Source organism: Nicotiana tabacum, chromosome 22 (assembly GCF_000715075.1).
Source record: "Nicotiana tabacum cultivar K326 chromosome 22, ASM71507v2, whole genome shotgun sequence".
NCBI lineage: Eukaryota > Viridiplantae > Streptophyta > Magnoliopsida > Solanales > Solanaceae > Nicotiana > Nicotiana tabacum.
In genome coordinates this window covers 24,055,922-24,075,306 of record NC_134101.1, presented here as the reverse complement: position 1 = coordinate 24,075,306, position 19,385 = coordinate 24,055,922, and the positions used below count along the sequence as shown (strand labels likewise).

The 19,385-nt window shown below is 39.5% G+C and overlaps 1 long non-coding RNA gene across 2 annotated transcripts; it reads left to right on the top strand.

The window, feature by feature from the left end:
• Positions 1–1,239: 1,239 nt before the first annotated feature.
• LOC107816810 (uncharacterized) lies at positions 1,240–12,660 on the top strand. 2 transcript variants are annotated; one of them, XR_012705518.1, is made up of 4 exons: positions 1,240–1,651; positions 2,125–2,206; positions 2,940–3,025; positions 12,364–12,660. It is a non-coding gene; the product is annotated as an uncharacterized LOC107816810 (long non-coding RNA). The 2 variants fall into 2 exon arrangements; XR_012705519.1 differs by having other exon boundaries at positions 1,240–1,685.
• The last annotated feature ends 6,725 nt before the right edge of the window (positions 12,661–19,385 follow it).

The following is a 19,385-nucleotide window of genomic DNA, read 5'->3' as shown; positions in this document are numbered from 1 at the left end:
CTATTTTCATAAAAAAGGTCACATTATATCTGAATGCTATAAGCTGAAAAATAAAGAAAAGCATAAGGAAAGGAAAAATGAGCACAAAAATATTGACATTGCCGAAGCAAGTGTAACTGCTGATGAGACTGAGGGAACTATTTTTTTAGCAACTAATAATAGTTTCAAATCTAACAATCAGTAGATTTTAGATTCAGGTTGTTCTTATCATATGTGTCCCAATCAGAATTTATTTACCACATATGAATCTATTGGAGGTGGAGTTATCTTGATGGGCAACAATGTTGCCTGCAAAGTTTTTGAAAAAGGTACAGTCCGAATCAAAATGCACGATAGTATGGTGAGAATTCTCACCGTTGTTAGACATGTTCCTGACTTGAAGAAAAGTCTCATCTCTTTAGGCACTCTAGAATTTCTTGGGTGCAAGTACACAGGTGAAGGTGAAGTTCTAAAAGTTTCTCATTGTGCTCTTGTGATCATGAAAGCACACAGATCTGGTTCGTTGTATATCCACTTTTATAGGCCCTACTACAATTTCGGTATCAGACAACTTGTCTGATTTTGATGGCATTAAATTTTGACATATGCCCACTGGGGCTTTTGCGGAGAAGTTGGAGCAAATTTATTATATCAGCCAAATTTAGGCCAAGGTGGAGATTTGTAATATGACCAATATTTTGGCTAATGGAGTCTATCTCACATAAAAGCATAAACATATTTGCAAAGTGTAGACTTTGATGGCAATATTCTTTGGGACCCAAAAATATTGCATTGTGTGGTGGATATCATTTGCACAAGTTGTATAATTTCTTTTACAACTAAGAGGCAAATATTTTTTTGCCTATAAAAGGAAAGGACATTAGTTCATTTTAAACACACCAACAAGACTTGAGTCTTCATTTCTTGTTTCTTTCTTTCCTCCTTTATTAAGAGTGTTTTGTATGAGAATTAAGTGTTAGAAAGTACTTGTGTGAACCCTTTCTTTGGAGTGATCTTGTGAGGTTATTCCCTTAGGGTATTTGGGATTAATTAGAATATTTACTCTAATTTTGTACTCTCTTTTGTACTCTTATTGGTATAGCACTACAAAAATCGGAAAATTAATGGAGATTTTAAAATGGCGGCTTATTCAAACTGTTGTAATAAGCAAAACATTATGGCGTTAGTTCAACAACCATATTATTTATTTGGAAAACGACGGTTAAGTATATAATATGGCGTAATCAGACCGTTGCTACCTTTATTTCTATCAGGCACTAATCTCACCCTAAAAGATAGAACCCCCTCTGTCACTCTCACCCTAACAAACCCTTCAACAATTGAGCCTGGTCGGTTGGTAAAATACCTCCACCCACAACCGTTAGGTCCTGGGTTCGAGTCACCCTGGAGGAAAGTGTGAAAATACTATAAATCCTTCTAAATTGGAAAAAACAAAAACTCTCCCTATCCCTCCCACCGATCTGGCGCATCCGGCGAATCCGTCGTCTCTCTTCTCTTAATCACTTCCCCTAAGGTCCTCGATTGGAAATTGAGTGATGTGGCTTTCGAACAGGAAGCTTTGAGTCTCCAATCGCCAACCTTCATTGTGCGAATCTAGAGTTCCATCGTTGGTTTGATTTGCTCTATCAACTCCTAACTCCAAATAAGCAATGTATTGATTGTGCCGACACCATTATTCCAGTGAGGTGAGGTGGCTGTTTGTTTTGGTTCAGTGGTTGTGCAATCCATGCTACTTTCAGCGTTGTGACTTCGCGAGCTTCACTGTACATGGATGAGTCTTAATTGATTATATTGATTGAATCAAGAGCTTTGTGTGGTATTTTTTGGTCATTTATATATTCTCTTATGTGAGCTATGGAGTGCTATTGTAGGACTTTCTCTTCTTTTAAATAGGCATACTTGGCAACATCAATTGACTTGAATTTACTGATTCAGATATATTCTTTTCATATATGTTTAATGTACTTGAATTAAATTTAGTATTCATTTTCTTTTAGATTTTATCATTGGTATCTGGTTTTTATTACACTTTTGAGTAATCTTTTTTACATATGTTTAATTTACTGGATTGAAAAAATTTAAAGGCTCTAACATCGAATGGATCTCCCCTTCTTAATCATGCAGGAGCGTCAGCCCTTGAGCTGGAAATATTACACAAAAGAAATTGGTCCTCGCTTGGTAGACATGTACTAAGAGGCATGTGAAAGTATGTGAGGCATCCGATTTCTTTTCAGTTTATAATCTTTTCATTACTTGTTGGTTGGCTGTCTTCATTGCGTAGTCTATTTGGCAATAACATCCAGTATTTATGAGAGTTTGATTTAGAAGTATTGGCCATAAAGTTCTTATTTGCAGTCTATTGAAGACAAACACATGATTTCTTCTTTCTAATCTTTGTTTAGATCAATCATATAAATCAAACTCCAGTTGATCTACTTTCTTTAGTGATTCGTAGCGACTTTAATCATGTGTTTCAAATGGTTGGTAAGAACTTTATGGTCTACTCTAATAGGAATATTAGATATGCATCATGTATTGTATGAAAAATAATCAAATGATAGCATCTTTCATTGTTTTTATTTTACATGTGAGGTGATAATAGTTTTTTAAAAGTCGTTCGAAATAATCAATTTTATATGAATTGGCAGATTGCTCTATATCCTTGTTTTCTTTAGAGATAAGAGGCTTGAGAAATATGATTGATACCTTGTTCTATAAATTGCTAGATAGAAATTTGATACTTAATTGAAGTTTAAGTATTTTTCTTGAGGTGTGTCAAGAGAATATACTATGAGAAGAAGTTAACATAATCAAGACTGAGATATGCAAAATATTTTTTTCAATTCTTTAGTCCGCCAAGTCACGCAATTGAGTCAGTTGTTAGTTAGCTTTATTTGAATTTCCTATTGAATTGACATCCTGTAAAATTCTGTAATCAGGAGTGTGAGAAGAAGAGAACACATGCGAGAGAAGAGGGAATTGGAAATTTCCAGAAACATTTTCATTTCTTGCTAACTGATACAAAGTGAGTTCTATCTCTGTTTTATACTACTTACTTACTAACTTGTAACTCTAACTCTAACTAACAACTGAATCTAGTTACAAATATGCTAACTACAGTTAAGTTAAGTTATTACATCCTTTACACATATTTACTGTCACGACACAATTTTCCCCCCATATGACGTTGGGACGGCACCTAATCTCTATGACTAGGTAAGCCTAACATTTGCAGAATAATGAAATGAAAACATGAATTAAACAACTAACTGTTCAAAATACACAGTAATCCCAAAACCCGGAAAATCGTAAGTAACAAGTTACAGAAGAAAACTAGTATCTCTATACACCAGAGTCTAATAACAGAAGTAAGGAAGGTAAATGACATAAGAGGGAATAAAGGGGGACTTCGAGGTCTGCGGACGCGGTAGATATACCTTGAAGTCTTCGTACAACAACAAGCACTCTCAGCTAGTAGCGGGGCTGATAAGAAATACCTGGATCTGCATACAAAATATGCGTAGAAGAGTAGCATGAGTACATCATAATCGGTATCCAGTAAGTGCCAAGCCTAACCTCGGTAGAGTAGTGACGAGGTCAGGTCCGGGCCCTACTGGAATATGATAATAAAGCAAGGCAAAAATAAAATATCGCAGTAAAATAAAGACTGAAATTTAACAAGAAAGAATTTATAGAAGGTAACAGCTCAATACACAGAAATACAACAGGGGATCTCCCGAGATACCATCTTGTAGTCCCAAATGTAAATATGTAGGGGGATCTCTTGGAATACCATTCCGTAGTCCCAAAGTAAATATGCAAGACATGGGAATCTCCCGGAATAACGTTCCGTAGTCCCAAAGTAAATATGCAGTACAGGAGAATCTCCTGAAATACCGTTCCGTAGTCCCAAAGTAAATATGCAGTACAAGGGGATCTCCCGGAATACCGTTCCGTAGTTCCAAAGTAAATATGCAACGCAAACAATAGAAATACAATTACATCACGAAATCTTACGATTTAGACTAAGTACCAATCAAGAAAGAAGTAGGAAATTCACTAAGCATGCTGCACAGAGTTCACATAAGCAGTTAAGACATGTAGACATGTTGTATTAGACTAAATAGGATAGCTACACATATTGGAATAACTGAATTAAGAATGAAAATAGATTAATACTCATTAAAATGGTATAACTCAAAATAAAAGGAAAACAGGTTGCTGCTCAATAAGCAAATCGGGTTTTTTTCTACAACTAGCCCGTGTACTTACTCGTCACCTCACATACACGGTGCTCACATATCACAATAGTTCCAAATCTTAAGGGGATTTCCCCCACACAAAGTTAGGCAAGCCACTTATCTCGAATCAAGCTCAATCAATTGATCACAATGCGTTTCCCACGAATCCGGCTCCGAATGGCCCAAATCTAGCCAAAAGCAATTACATATCATAAATACAACCATAATAGACTCATCTAATTAATGAAATCAATACTTTAACAAAAATTCCAAAAGTCGTCCTAAAAGGTCTACTCGAGCCCATGTCTCGGAATCAGATAAAAGTCACAAAATTCGAAAGCACATTCACTCACAAGTCTAACCATATCAAATTTACTAAAATCCGACATTAAATGGTCCTTCAAATCCACAAATCAAACTTTCCAAATCCCTAGCCTCAAACTCCCAAATTCCACCTTAAATACACACTAACTAGAAGGAAAAACAAATTGGGAAGCAAGATTATTGATCAAAAAAAAGCACAAGGGACTTACCTCAAGAAATGCCTCGAAAATGCTCTCAAATATCGCCCTAAACCGAGTTTGCAAAGTCAAAAATGACAAAATCACGAAGCCCTTCGGTTTTAAACACTTCCCAGGCATTTCCACACCTGCATAGCCTGGGCTCGCACCTGCGCGCCCGCTTCTGCGAAAATATGGGCTGGGCTGGGCTACATCGCGAACCTTTCGGTCCACGTAACTCTTCTGTCTGGACTGGGCTGTGCGAAGTCTATCCTGAATCACCTTAACCTTTTCCAAGGCATCCTGAACCAAGTCAGTACCCAATAATCTGGCCTCGCCCGGCTCGAACCAACCCACTGGGGACCGACACCGCCGACCATACAGAGCCTCATATGGTGCCATCTAAATGCTGGACTAATAACTGTTGTTGTAAGCAACCCCGCAAAGTGGCAAGAACTGGTCCCAAGTACCCCCAAAATCTATCACACAAACGCGGAGTATATCCTCCAGTATCTGAATAGTGCGCTTGGACTGTCCGTCCGTCTGGGGGTGAAATATTGTGCTCAACTCAACCCGAGTACCCAAATCATGTTGTACAGCTCTCCAAAACCGTGATGTAAACTGCATACCCCGGTCAGAGATGATAGATACTGGTACGCCATGAAGCCTGACGACCTCACAGATGTAGATTCGAGCTAGTTGCTCGGAAGAATAGGTAGTCATCACAGGAATCAAATGAGCCGACTTGGTCAGCCTATCCACAATCACCCATACTGCATCAAACCTCCGCTGAGTCCGTGGGAGTCCAAAAACAAAATTCATAGTGATTCGCTCCCATTTTCATTCCGGAATCTCCAACTTCTGAAGCAACCCACCTGGCTGTTGATACTCAAACTTCACCTGTTGGCAATTTAGACATCGGGCCACATACTTTAGTATGTCCTTCTTCATCCTCCTCTACCAGAAATGTTGTTTCAAGTACTGATACATTTTTGCGGCACCCGGATGAATAGATTACCGCGAACTGTGAGTCTCCTAGAGAATCAACTCACGCAAACCATCTACATTGGGCACACATAGCCTGCCCTGCATCCCCAATGCACCATCATCTCCAATAGTGACCTCCTTAGCATCACCGTGTTGGACCGTGTCCTTAAGGGCAAGCAGATGGGGGTCATCATACTAACGCTCCCTGATACGATCATAAAGAGAAGATCGAGAGACCACATAAGCCAATACTCAACTCGGCTCAGAAATATCTAATTTCACAAACTGGCCGGCTAAGGCTTGAACATCCAACGCCATGGGCCTCTCTGCTACTGGTAGATATGCTAAGCTCCCCAAACTCTCTGCCCGGCGACTCAAAGCATCGGCCACCACATTGGCCTTACCAGGGTGGTATAAAATGGTGCTATCATAATCCTTAAGCAGCTCCAACCACCTCCTCTGATGCAAATTAAGATCCTTCTGCTTGAACAGATGCTGCAAACTCCGGTGATCGATGTAAATTTCACAAGGAACACCGTACAAATAATGCTGCCAAATCTTTAAGGCATGAACAATAGCTGCTAACTCAACGTCGTGGACATGATAGTTCTTTTCATGCACCTTCAGCTATCTGGAGGCGTAGGCAATCACCCTACCGTCCTGCATCAACACCGCGCCGAGACCAATCCGTGATGCATCACAATATATAGTATAAGACCCCGAACCTGTAGGCAATACAAATACTGGGGTTGTAGTCAAAGCTGTCTTGAGCTTCTAAAAGCTCTCCTCACACTCCTATGTCTACCTTAACGGAGCACCATTCTGGGTCAACCTGGTCATAGGTGCTGCAGTAGAAGAAAATCCCTCAACAAACCGACAGTAATACCCCGCCAAACCAAGGAAACTCTGAATCTCCGTAGCTGAGGACGGTCTGGGCTAACTCTGCATTGCTTCAATCTTCTTCGGATCCACCTGGATCCCATCACTCGATACTATATGACCCAAGAATGCCACTGAGTCTAGCCAAATCTCACACTTTGAAAATTTTGCATATAACTTCTTTTCTCTCAAGGTCTAAAGTGCAGTCCTCGGGTGTTGCTCATGATCTTCCCGAGTCCAGGAGTACACCAGAATGTCGTCAATAAACACAATGACGAATGAGTCAAGATAGGGCCGGAACACATTGTGCATCAAGTGCATTAAAGTTGTTGGGGCATTGGTCAGCCTAAAAGACATAACAAGAAAATCATAGTGACCATATCTGGTCGTGAAAGAAGTCTTCGGGATATCTGTCTCCTGAATCTTCAACTGATGATAGCCGAAACGTAAATCAATCTTGGAAAATGCTCTGGCACCCTGTAACTGATCAAATAAGTCATCAATACGAGGCAATATTTGTTCTTCACTATGACTTTGTTCAACTGGCGGTAATCAATACACATCTGCATAGAACCATCCTTCTTCTTCACAAATAAGACAGGAGCACCCCAAGGTGACACACTAGGCCGAATGAAGCCCTTATCAAGCAATTCATGTAACTGCTCCTTCAACTCCTTCAATTCAGGAGGATCCATACAATATGGAGGAATAGAGATTGGTTGAGTGTCCGACAACAAATCAATTGCCAAAATCAATATCTCTGTCGGGCGGCATGCCCAGAAGATTAGCCGGAAACACATCTGGAAAGTCCCTCACTACTGTAACTGACTCAACTGTAGGGGTATCAATACTGACATTTCTCACATAAGCTAGATACGCGTCACACCCCTTCTCAACCATTCATTAGCTTCAAGAAATGAAATAACTCTGCTGGGAGTATACTCTAAGGTACCTCTCCACTCTAACCACGGTAAACCCGGCATAGCCAGCATCACTGTCTTAGCATGACAATCAAGAATAGCATAATGGGGTGACAACAAGTCCATGCCCAAGATAACATCATAATCTACCATGCTGAGCAATAATAAGTCGGCTCTGGTCTTAAAACCACTAAGAGCAATCAAACACGACCGATACACGCGGTCTACAATAAGAGAATCTCCCACAAGAGTAGACACATAAATAGGGGAACTCAAAGAATCCCGTGATAAGCCCAAATACGGGGCAAAATAAGAGGACACATAGGAATATGTAGAGCCTGGATCAAAATAATAACGACGCATCTCTATGACAGACTGTAACAATACATGTAATGACAGAATCAGAAGCAATTGCCTCTGTACGAGAAGGAAGGGCATAATATATGGCCTGGCCTCCCCCTCTAGGGAGACCTCTACCTCCCCGACCTCTACCTCGAGCTAGCTGAGAAGGTGGGGTGGCAGCTGGTGCTATAATCATAGCCTGAGGACCTAGTGGAGCACGTTGTGGCTGAGAAGTCTGTGGAGGTGCCTCCTCCTAAATCTGGGGCAATCCCTCACCATATGGCGAGTGTCTCCACACTCAAAACAAGCTCTAGTAGGGTATGGCTGTTGTGACTGGCTTGGGCCAGGCCTGCTGGACTGGCCGTTAGGAACACCCCGTGCAGGAGGCACACTAGATACTTGCGGTGTATAATAAGGCTTCTAGGGCCTAGGAGGAACTGGAACACCACTAGCGGCTGGAAGAGCTGAATGAATGGGGCGGTTTACATAACCACTACCATGGCGAGTTGCTGGGATGCGAGCACAAGAAAAATAACCAGTCTCTCGAGACCTCTTGGCCTCTCTCTCCTCTCTGTCCTGGGCAAGCATGCCCTCCAATCTCCTGGCAATACTCACAACCTGCTGATAAGAAATATCCATCTCTATCTCCTTGGCCATACTAATCCGGATGCTGGGGTGGAGTCCCTCAATAAACTGTCGAACCCTCTCTCAAGCTGTGGCAACTAAGGACGTTGCATGTCGGGCCAAATCACTGAAATGGACCGCATACTCTAACACAGTCATAGATCCCTGGCGCAGCTGCTCAAACTCCGTGCGCCATGAGTCCCTGAGGCTCTGAGGCTCTGAGGGACATACTCTCTCAAAAACATGTCCGAGAACTGAGTCCATGTAAGTGAAGCTGCCTCAGCCGGACTACTCAACTCATAAGCACGACACCACTGATAGTTTGCTCCTCTAAGTTGGAATGTAGTAAAAGAAACCCCGCTCGTCTCCGCTACGCCCATAGCACGGAGAATACGATGACACTCCTCCAGAAAACCCTGATCATCATCTGTAGCTAATCCGCTGAAAGTAGGTGGGTGGTACTTCTTGTACCTCTCAAGTCTGAGTTGTTCCACCTCAGAAGTTGCTGCCCTAACCTCGGGTTGAGCTGGAGCTACTGGCTACATTGGTACAATTTTTGGAACCTGGTTGACCTGAACCCGCTGCTCTGGAGTACCGACGATGGGAGTCTGTGCTTCTCCCCCGGCCTGAGATGTGGCAGGAGTAAGTGGGATCGATCCAGTCTGAGCTAAGATGCTGAACATGCTCAGAAAATCGGCTAGAGTCTCCTAGAGGGCTAGTACAAAAATAGGTACCTCAGGTGTCTGCCCTCCAGTTGGAGCTACTGGGGCCTTCTCTGTAGCAGCTCGTGCGGGTTCCCTGGCTGCACCACACGGACGTCCTTGGCCTCTACCCCGGCACCGGCCTCTCGCGGCTCTAGTAGGGGGTGCGGGTGCCTGGTCATCAGATCCGTTTGCACGTGTCCTCACTATCTGTGAGAGAATAGAATACAAAAGTTTAGAATTTTTGAAGTCAACAATTTTCGAACGACAAAGAATCAAAGTAGTGAAATTTCCTAACAGTTTCATAGCCTCCCGAAGATAAGTACAGACGTTTCCGTACAAATCCACGAGACTCTAATAAACCGGCTAGTCACTCACGACACATATGAATCTAGAGCTCTGATACCAACTTGTCACGACCCAATTTCCCCTCCGTATGACGTCGTGACGGCATCTAGTCTCTATGACTAGGTAAGCCTAACATTTGCGAAATAATGAAAAGAAAACATGAATTAACCAACTAACGGTTCAAAATACACAGTAATCCCAAAACCTGAATATCATAAGTCACAAGCTACAGAAGGAAACTAGTATCTCTATACACCAGAGTCTAATAACAGAAGTAAGGAAGGTAAATGACATAGGAGGAGTCGAGGGAGACTCCGAGGTCTGCGGACATGGCAGATATAAGTTGAAATCTCCGTACAGCAGCAAGAACTCTCAGCTAGTAGCGGGGCTGATAAGATATACCTAGATTTGCACACAAAAACATGTGCAGAAGAGTAGCATGAGTACACCACAATCGGTACCCAGTATGTGCCAAGCCTATCCTCGGTAGAGTAGTGACGAGGTTAGGTCCGAGCCCTACTGGAATATGATAATAAAGCAAGGCAAAATGGAAATATCGCAGTAAATAAAGACTGAAATTTAACAAGAAAGAATTTATAGAAGGTAACAGCTTAATACACAGAAATACAATAGGGGATCTCCTGAGATACCGTCTCGTAGTCCCAAATATAAATGTGTAGGGGGATCTCCTAGAATACCGTTCCGTAGTTCCAAAGTAAATATGCAAGATAGGGAAATCTCCCGGAATACCGTTCCATAGTCCCAAAGTAAATATGCAGTACAAGGGGATCTCCCGGAATACCGTTCTGTAGTCCCAAAGTAAATATGCAGCGCAAATAATAGAAATACAATTACATCACGAAATCTTATGATTTAGACTAAGTACCAGTCAAGGAAGAAGCAGAAAATTCACTAAGCATGCTGCACAGAGTTCACATAAGCAGTTAATACACGTAGATATGCTGTATTAGACTAAACAGGATAGCTATACATATTGAAATAACACAATTAAGAATGAAAATGGATTAATACTTATTAAAATGGTATAACTCAAAATAAAAGAAGAACATGTTGTTGCTTAGTAAGAAAATCGGGTTTTTTCCACAACTAGCCTGTGTACGTACTCGTCACCTCACGTACACAACGCTCACATATCACAATAGTTCCAAATCTTAAGGGGATTTACCCCACACAAAGTTAGGCAAGCCACTTACCTCGAACCAAGCTCAATCAATCGGTCACAATGCCTTTCCCATAAATATCCGGCTCCGAATGGCCCAAATCTAGCCAAAAGCAATTACATATCATAAATACAACCAAAATAGACTCATCTAATTAATGAAATCAATACTTTAACAAAAGTTCCAAAATTCGTCCTAAAAGGTCGACTCGGGCCCATGTCTCGGAATCAGATAAAAGTCACAAAATTCGAAAGCCCATTCACTCACGAGTCTAACCATATCAAATTTACTAAAATCTGACACCAAATGGTCCTTCAAATTCACAAATCAAACTTTCCAAATCCCTAGCCTCAAATTTCCAAATTTCACCTTAAATACGCACTAACTAGGTGGAAAAATAAATGGGGAAGCAAGATTATTGATAAAAAATAAGCACAAGGGACTTACCTCAAGAAATGCCTCGAAAATGCTCTAAACAATTTCCCTAAACCGAGTTTGCAAAGTCAAAAATGATAAAAATTACGAAGCCCTTCGGTTTTAAACACTGCCCAGGCATTTCCGCACCTGCGGAGCCTGGGCTCGCCCCTGCGCGCCCGCTGGTGCGAAAATGTGGGCGCGCCTACGAAAATGACTAACCTTGGATGCCTCCGCTTCTGCAACCACTGGTCCGCATCTGCGCTATCGCAGGTGCGGAGAAACCATCGCACTTGTGACCTATGCTGATCTCCACCCCTTCTGCATCTGCGCTCAACCTTCCGTGCATGCGGCCTCGCACCTGCTGCTAATAACCTCGCAGGTGCGACCACACCAGCAAAAGACCAAACTTTAGAAATTTCTCAACTTCCATTCCAAGTTCGTTAACCACCCGAAACTCACTCGAGACCCCCGGGACCTCAACCAAACATACCAACCAATCCTAAAATACCATACAAACTTAGTCGAGCCCTCAAATCATATCAAACAACGCTAAAATCGCAAATCATCCTCCGATTCAAACTTAAAGAACTTGAAACTTCTAAATTCGACAACTGATGCCGAAACCAACCAAACCATGTTCGATTGACCCTAAATTTTGCACACAAGTCATATTCAACATTACGGACCTACTCCAACTTCCGAAAATAAAATCTGACCCCGATATCAAAAAGTCCACTACCGGTCAAAATCTCCAAAAATTTGACTTTCGCCATTTCAAGCCTAAATAAGTTACGAACCTCCAAAATACACTCCGGACACGCCCCTAAGTCCAAAATCACCTAACGGAGCTAACGAAATTGACGGAATTTCATTTCGGAGTCATCTTCACTAATTCCGACTACGGTCCAAATCCTAAGGCTTAAACCTCCATTTAGGGACTAAGTGTCCCAAAACACTCCAAAAACCAAAACGAAACCTCCCGCCAAGTCACAATAGCATAAATAGATATGGAAAAACTAGTAAATAGGGGATCGGGACTATTACTCTCAAAACGACCGGCTGGGTCGTTACATTTACTTTGAGTCTGATCAACAACTTTTATGTATTTTATGAGTTACATGGTATCATTGCTAGGAGTTAGAGTTAGACTAAAAGAGTGTCTACTTCTTGTAAACACTCGTCGAAATTTAACTTCTATATGTGATGTAATTTTTTTTATGCAGGGAACAGGAATTAGAGCTTCTGAGGAAAGATATTTGAGAAAAAATTTTCCAAGAGATTAAGATGATTTTAAAAAATGAGTTTAAAAGATCCCCCAAATAGCAGTTCTGTTTGGATAAATATACATGACATTCTGATGTTAAGAAGGCAGACCCAATACAGATTACACCGAGTGCTCATTCAAAAATGTTGCAAGAAATGAGTATGATTCTTTTTGGAATTTTAGTTTATCTGATAATGTAATATTGAAGTACCTATACTTATTTTTTAATAATATATATTTTACTTAATTGATGGCTTGTATTTGTGTCAGAACCATTCTATAGTATTTGGCATGTTTTGATACATTAGCATGAAAAAGAGGATTAATTATAAGAAGACAAATAAGTAAATAAGATAATGGAACACAATTGTGGCAGTTTTGACCGCCAGTTTAAACATGTACTAGTACATATGGGAACACAATTCGGGCGGTTCTGAACCGCCGTATTATGCAATTTGGAAATCGCCGCTTTATCAAATGTTAGATTATGGCAGTTTTCGAAAAACCGCCGCAATATGTTACTGGCGATCGGAATTCTGGCGTTTATCGAAACCGCCATTTCAGTCTATTGTGGCGGTTTTAAACCGCCGTTATACGCCAAAATAACCGCCGTTATAACATTATTTTTTTGTAGTGGTATAGTAAAATTGCCCCTCTCCGCTTGTGGACGTAGGTCACACTGACCGAACCACGTTAAATTGGTGTCTTCTTTATCTACTTTAATTGCTGTTATTATCAACTTGAATTGTATTTATTATTGTCATTATAACATTGTTTGGCTAAATTCTGCACTACCCGGTTTCACTATCCTAACACCATTGGGATGATCGATTTCTTTGGAGTCCTTCCATATCATGCGCCACGTCTCTCATTGCAACTGCTTTTGGAGCGAAATTAACTGTACAGTATTTCATAAGAAAACACAAATAATTAATTTCAAAATCAATACTCATATTTTACCATTAATTGGTGTGCATAAACCAGCAATGCATAGCCTGATCTAGTCTAGGCATATATGTAAAAGATTATTTATATGCATGTGTAAAAGTGAGATGTAGAAAAGGTCATTTACCAAAAGCTATCATTAAGGCAACAGTGAAATAGAAAGCAAAACTGCGAGTCATGACTATAGTATTGCTACGATCGACAGAGAAAAATAAGAAAAAATGTGTTACAATGTGTGCAGTTCTTTGCTTTATATGAAGGACCGTAATTTATAGGCCTTTCTTCAGCTCCCCCATCCCCCAAGTCATTACAGCTTTTCAATGCATGATGAGTTGTCTAATTAAATACTTGTATCATGAATCGCATGTTTAAATTATTAGTATTATTATTCTTGACTTAATTTATACTTATTAAATACTGGAATATTATAAAATATTTAACATGTTTAATTTATAATATAAATTCATAAAATTTTCGCAAGTTTCAATTTTCAATATTTATATCAAGTACTTATTAGACCAGTTAAATGATATGAAACTAATAACTGGTTTAAATAATTCAAATTTATTTAATTAATATATGAATTTTGGTGCTTTATTTATAATTTTAGAAGATTACAAAATTAAAATTTTGAATTTATATTGAAAATTAAATACATTTAGCGTCGTAATTCCTACTCCTCAATTGAGGAAGCGAGCAGTTGTGGCATAGAAAATCGAACCAGTCACATGGCTTTAATTTTAATTTTTCGTTTGAAAGGATCATATTCACAAGTGGTCTTATGACTATCTTCAATTAAATGCAGAGAAAACTTTTAAATTTAGCTATGTACTATTTGAAATTAATTAATCTTGTTCATGGTTACACTTGAATTCGTTCATATATTTATGTTAGCAAATAGTCTCGTATTTGCACATATTGTTGATGGAGTTCCAAAGTGAGATGAGCAAACTCTAGGAATATACATATCCAAATTAAAGAAAAGGCAAAACTTACCCTCAACTTTTGATTATGGTTTAAAATTACTAAGAAGTAAGAGATCTTTTTGAAGTCAAGCATAAAAATGATACTTCTTCCTATGATTAATCAAAAGTCTAACGAAGAGCAACGATTTTTCAAATTTTAATGGTACAAAGACAAATTTGTCCATTTTTCCTTTAATATATCGTCACATCACTCACATCCATCTGTCAACCAAAAAACAATTCTATTTCCTCTTATTCGCAGATAAACAAATAATTGCATTTAATGGACTGTTCAATAAGAGATTAACAATCAGTTATAAGATGATCTGCTCTTAATTTAATTATTTGTGAACTCAGAGGAGCACGTGTTGGGCCTCCCTTAGTTCATAATGATGCCACATGACTATTTGAATCAAGTTGTCATTTCTTATTCAAATCAATTAGTGTGATGATCTGCGAACATAACTTTAGTACTTTTTAATAATGCTGAAGGGCCAAGTTTCAAAATATAGTAGTTAAAATACAATCTGTTTCCAACTTATATGCTAGTTTTACCGTTATTAATTAGTACGGAGTATGAGTTAATTAATAGAGAGCATCACTTGTATTGACTGATGTGATTCTTAATGTATTCCTACCATATGCTATATAGACACCCGTATTGATCTAAAGCTGGATTCGTATTTATCATTAGAACTCTCAAACTGAAAGATCTAGTTTAAAAAAATGAGCTACGAAATATATATATAGTTAAGAGCCTTTCTGATTGGCATTGCTTAGTAAAAAACTTAAATGCACGGTTAGACTAGACGAAGGCCCAACTTAGCACTACAGAGTACTGCTTCTTTTTTGTAATGTACATGCCCATGCTATAAAGCCCAATTATTTATTTGTTGTAATAACGTGTACATATTTGAGATTTGGACTCGGGCATAGCCTAGCCGACCCGGAACTATATATACACCGACAGTAACTAGGTTTCTATTGGTCGAATTTCGGGTTTGGAGCAATTTCATTACACCGTCGATTTATGCGTTTCTTCAGTAATTTTGTTCGTCGGAGTTGCGGTTTTCAGTATTGATGTCAATTTCGTCTTCAACTTGTGTTGTTGATGCAATATTTGGTTGAAATTTCCACTTCCGCGACATTGATGCGATTTAGCCATAGATGAAGGATTATTTGTTGGGCTAAACTAGCTCAAATACTCTCTTAACATGGTGTGATATAGTTCGCTTTGGGCTAAGCCCATATGGTTTTTCCCGAAAGACATGTTACAACCCATGTTTTCGTACGTACGAGTACGTCGTAAGTCAATTGATGTAAGCTCAGAAATGAAATCATAGTTGAAAAGCTTATAAAGTAAGTTAATCATGTTACCTCGGAGGTTACAAATATTGAAGATCATGAATAACAAGTACAAAGATGGTTGGAAGGTTCAGAAGCTAAAGAAATTAAAAAAATAATGTTTCGTTGAAAATCAAAAAATTGGGAATGTTATAGCATGTACTTTTGGAGTGAGACCAGGGTGTTTAACATGATAAGGAGGATATGTTATGAGTTATGTTAGTCGTATGATATTCGTGTGTTATGTTTTGAAGTCAAGCGAGTGGTGGAACAAAAGTCGATGAAAGTCATCCCAAGTTACGTTCATAAGTTTTACTGAAACTTTGGGTCAAATGTAATAGCCATTTTCTCCCAATATAAGTAGAGTTATGGGGTGTTCCAACGCATTAAACCGTTTGTCAATACGATATCGGAGTAGAGAGATATGAGCATTTTTGCGAGACTGCGCAGACTGTCACCTACTTGCTTAAACGAGAATCCAAAACTGGGCCAGTTCAGGTAGTCCGAAAATCGGCCAGTTCAGGTCGTTCAAAGAGACCTTTTTAAAGGCCTATCCCCTTCATATATTAGGCTGATAATAGGGAAAAATAACCAGACTTAATGTCTGTAAAACTCCTCCCAAAAACTTTTTCACAAACCCCAATTGATTTTCTCTCCCTTTCAAGTTCTAATTGGAGGTAAAATCTAGAGTTTGAAGAACCAAGATAGGGGCCGAGTTATCCACCAAATAAGGTAAGTTTACTCTCTTTCATCCATTTTTTTCTGCTGTAGATGCATAGTAAGTCGTTCTATATTTGTAAGAACTCACGGGACGGTGATCGGAAGCCATGAGTTCGGGTTATTCACTTGTAGCGGACTGTTTTGTGGTGCTGTTGGGCTGCGTGTTTTACTACTATATTGTGGTGTTTTGGAGGATGAAGGGTGTGGAGAAACACCACATAAATGCAGGATGTTGGGCTGGTCGTTCATCGTAACATTTTCGGATTGTTGACACTACTACGGTGGCCGTTTTGTGTATGAAGAGATTGGGGTGTGTTGGGATATTTTGTAGTATTGTGTGGTATACATAAGGTTGGAAAATAATGTATATATGTTATTATTGTTGTTTTTGGTGTTGTTGGTGTTATCTTGAATTTGGAGGAAGTAAGGATTATAGGGGAGATGCTGTCCGTTTTAATACAAAATAAGCTTGTCGTTCGTTGTGTGTTAGTTGTACCTTTCGTAACTTAATGATAGTATTATTATCGTTGTTGTAGATTAAGGTGAGAAGAGACGAGTTCAAGTTGGTGACTAGAAAGATTGTGATAAGGTATGTTAAGGCTAAACCTTTCTTCATTTTGGCATGATCCCGTAACTACATGAGTTTGATAACGAGGCATAAAGAGAAGTTCGTATTCCTGAATTTATTCACATTATCCTAGTCTCAGAAGTTACAGTATTCTCCCTTATCGGGACTTCATATTCAGTTTAGTATTGTCTTCTTTCAGCCAAGAGAGCAGAGAGTGTGTGTGTGTGTGTGTGTGTGTGTGTGTGTGTGTGTGTTAGTTTTGTCTTTATTCAGTCAAGAGAGCAGAGGGTCTATATATATATATATACAGTATTACAATATTTTCACCACCATCGAGCTATAATCGGTGGGCAGGCCCCTATTGGGTAACCTCTGATCAGATGGTAAGTTATATACCGAGCCTACTGTGGCCGAGCGCTCTATGAGCGAGCCCAGAATGGCTGAGATACAGAGCCTAGTATGGCCGAGCGCCTATGAGCGAGCCTACTACGGCAGGACAGTTACACATACCGAGCTTTATAGGGCCGGACAACTATTTTACATACTATATGGAGAGAGTTGAGTCAGTATCAGCAAGTAAGCATATCTTCAGATTATTTTTGACTCCCAGTTACATTCAGTTATTATATCATCAGTTCAGTTTTAGCTTTCAGTTATTTTGTTGCCTTACATACTCAGTACATTATTTGTACTGACGTCCATTTGCTGGGGCTGCTACATTTCATGCCTGCAGGTCCTGATAGACAGTTGGATAGACCTTCCCAGTAGACAGATCCAAATATCAGCTTGGTTGGTAAGCTCCACTATCCCGTAGTTACCAGGTCTAGACCTTGGAGTCCGTTTTATATATATATAGGTTTGATGGGTAGGTCGAGTCCCTGTCCCGACCATGATACAATTCAACTATCTCTAGAGGCTTGTAGACAAGTCCTGTATAGTTTGTATATCAGTAGATATTCATGGCGGCCTCGTCAGCCTGCACATTTATATATAGATATATATATATATATATATATTTAAATATATATGAGCTTTTGGGTATGTTTACCCCTCAGATGAGAGACGATATTTTCAGATGATTCAGAATATGGCCTCATCGGCCTAGGTTGAGAGTTACCCCTCTAGAGTTCACAGTTACAGAGTGGTACACTCGAGTCGAGTATGGTACCGGGTGCCGGCCATGCTTCTTCAGGTTTGAGGCATGACAAACTTGGTATCAGAGCAGTTCTATCCTAGGGAGTCTACAAGCCGTGTCTAGTATAGTCTTATTTATGGGTGTGTTGTGCACTACACTTATAAGCAGGAGGCTACAAGGTATTTAGGAGTCTGTTACCCTTCATTCAAATCCAAATCGTGTTATAGAGTTGAGTCATAAGAGTTCGAGCCAAAGCTTATGTTTGCGGATGATATAACGATGCTTTCAATTAGAAAAATTATAGCTAGCTAAAGGGCTAATACAACAACATGTAAAAACATTAGTAGAGATAGAATTCTTGACTACGTGGCCTTGTTTGAGACTCTATTAGATCATGCTTACCATATGTGCGAATTTCCCATTTACCCTAAGACGGGAATATCTAACATACCCCGTGAATAGCAGGCCATGGGAGTATCAGAAGGTAAAAGTATAAGTTTCAACAGGTAACAGAAGCAAGGTGAAGAAGGGTACGAGGTACCTAGTTAATGAAGACTATCCGAATTTCCAAGTCAGGTAGAGAAATAAAAGGATTCTAAGTTACCTTCAACAGAAATAGAGGTATGTACAATTGGCCACACACATCTCAGTTATGCCCTATGGGAGCTAACATAGATAGTTTAAGAGAAGTATGTGAAATCAAGATCCAGCTTGGGTTAGAGTAACCCTAAATAGTGGATTGAGCCAGGGGAGCTAAAAGTGAAACAATGTTTTGTTGAAGTTTTCAGAATAATGCAATAAACAGAAGTATTAGCAGGAGAATAAGAAGAGAGTAAATGAAGTATTATGAGTAAGATGTGATAAATAGGTGATAACAGTAAATCAAAATATGATACGATGATAGAGTCTATAGTCAAGTGAAGGAAAAAACAAAAGGTGACAGGTTTTGAGACAATAAAAGAGTATAGGCCAAAAGTCATATCCTCATTTCGAGAAATGAGTTGGTGCGTCCAACGTGATTACCAAAACAAAAAAATTAGACCCCCAGAGTAATAGAAATCAGCATGGGCTAGTGAACAAGATAAACGGAACATCAATTAGGGATAGAATGAGGTGATGATAGTCGACTTTAAGATAATTTCAAAGATCACATTCCAACAATAATACAATCGACAACAGAAGAATAACCTTTAAAGGTCACTCAAGAAGACGCTTCCCTAAAGCAAGCACTTTGAGCAAAGTTAACATTAAGGAACTAAGTGTTCCAGTTACACTAGGTATCTGATACCGTCGTGTGCAAGATT